The following is a 2,323-nucleotide window of genomic DNA, read 5'->3' as shown; positions in this document are numbered from 1 at the left end:
GCCACACCCCAGCCCCTCACTGGGGGATTCTAGGCAGGGGCTCTACCGTGGAGACACACCCCAGTGTAGGCAGTAGGTTTTCAAATGCTACTTTACTTGGGGGGTTCCTTAAAGCTTATACCTCCCTTCCAACCCCCCAACCCCAGGCAGGGGGCAGGGGAAAAAGAAGGTTGTAAGGGAAGAGGACGTAGCCCCCTTTACTTCTTCCTGCTGGGGAGGGTCGTAGGATTTTTTTTTGGGGGGGGTGCAATACCAATGACTGTCACCAGGAAATCCACAAGTCCAGGTGACAAGCAAACCAGCCAGTGCAGCAAGCAGTCCTCCTCAGTCTCTTCTAAGCCACGGCCCTTCTTCTTCAGGGCTATCGTAGATATACCCCTCAAAGTCCCTCACAACTCAACTAATTCCAGCTGGCAAAGACTGCACTCTGCAAGAGACAATTAACAGGTGTGGACAAACTAAAATCCTCTACTTGGGATTATAACAAAAAACATGTTTATATACCATAAACCAAAAGAAGTCCACACCACCCCAATCTCTCACTGGGAGATTCTAGGGAGTAGCTCTACCACTGGAGCCACGCCCTAGCCCCTCACTGGGGGATTCTAGACAGGTGCTCTACCACTGAGCCACACCCCAGCCCCTCACTGGGGGATTCTAGGCAGGTGCTTTACTCTCAAGCTATAGCCCAGCCCCTCACTGGGGTATTCTAGGCAGGAGCTCTACCACTGAGCTACACCCCAGCCCCCCACTGGGAGATTCTAGGCAGGTGCTCTACACTGAGCCACACTCCAGCCCCTCACTGGGGGATTCTAGGCAGGTGCTCTACCACTGAGCCACAATCAGCCCCTCACTTGGGGGATTCTAGGCAGGTGCTCTACCACTGAGCCACACTCAGCCCCTCACTGGGGGATTCTAGGCAGTGGCTCTACCACTGAGCCACATCCCAGCCCCTCACTGGGGGATTCTAGGCAGGTGCTTTACTCTCAAGCTACAGCCCAGCCCCTCACTGGGGGATTCTAGGCAGATGCTTTACTCTCAAGCTACAGCCCCTACCTATTTTGGCTCAGTTGTGGTAACCAAAACTCTCTCTTGGCATTCCTTGTCAGATGTCCAGGACCAAAATCACCTTGAATGAAACCCTCTGTGGCACAGGCCCTGAAGACAGCAATGGCACAAAATGGCCCTGGCTACAGAGAAAAGGGCTTCAGAAGCCTCGTTTCCGTCCGTGCTAGCCTCGGCTGGTCTCTGCAGCTCTGGAACCTCCTGTCCTGTCTCCCCCTTTGGTGAACCCCTGAGCTACTTGGCAATGCCTACTCCTACGGTACCTGCATCCCCTGCAAGCCTAAAAGCTAACGCTAACTAAAGCCTCCTAAGGAAATGAGGAAAGAAAACAAAACCTGGCCCAGGCAGTCTCCAGGCCCCTCGCAGCTTTCCCCCTCCTAAGGCTCCAGGGACACACAGACACAGAAGCTCGGGGTGGACACACACTGGCCACGGTGGGACTTGAAATCATTTCTTCATCTGTGTGGTTTGCTGTGCTTCCAGTGGGCCCGCAGACCTGCTGTGGCTCCCTACTCTCCGTCAGGTGGTGTGCTGAGCCTGAACTCCAGGCTCCCGTTCACCCCCGTTTTCTCTCTCACTGGGTACTACACTCAGCCACGGCATACAGCCTCTGCAGGCACGACAGGACCCCCACCTGCCCAACGTGTCTAGTCCCCATGCTGGGTCAACAAAATGACTCAGTGGCTTAAGGAGCTTGCTGCCATGCTTGACCTGGCTTTGATCCCTGGGACCAACATGGTGGAAGGAAAGAACTGCCTCCTGCAAGTTTCTCTCTGGCCTCCACAGACATACTTTAATGTATGTGCACACACAATGTACACGGGTAGAGAGGGATAATAGAACAATTTTTCCAGTCCTCCATACTAAGCCAAGAATAGTGCTCATACCTGTGATGAAACTAACCTAGCACTTGGGAGCAGGGACGAAAAGATTGCTTCAAGTTTTAGGCTAACCTGGGTAGGTACCTCTGGAGACCTGATGTTATGTGAGTTAATAGGAGCTAAGGAGTTGGTTATTTTTGTTTTTGTTTGTTTGTTTGTTTAGGTTTTTCGTGACAGGGTTTCACTGTATGACAGCGCCGCTGGCTATTCTGGAACTCCTTCTGTAGACCAGGCTGGCCTAGAACTCACAGAGATCCTCCTGTCTCTGCCTCCTGAGTGCTGGGATCAAAGGCATGTTCCACCATGCCCAACTTAAGGATGCTGGCTGTGGCACCTGCCTAGAATCCCCCAGTGAGGGGCTGGGGTGTGGCTCAGTG

This window comes from Psammomys obesus, unplaced genomic scaffold, assembly GCF_907164565.1.
Source record: "Psammomys obesus unplaced genomic scaffold, mPsaObe1.curated_primary_1811, whole genome shotgun sequence".
Classification (NCBI taxonomy): domain Eukaryota; kingdom Metazoa; phylum Chordata; class Mammalia; order Rodentia; family Muridae; genus Psammomys; species Psammomys obesus.
The sequence above is the reverse complement of the archived record's forward strand: the minus strand, read 5'-3'. Positions refer to the sequence as shown.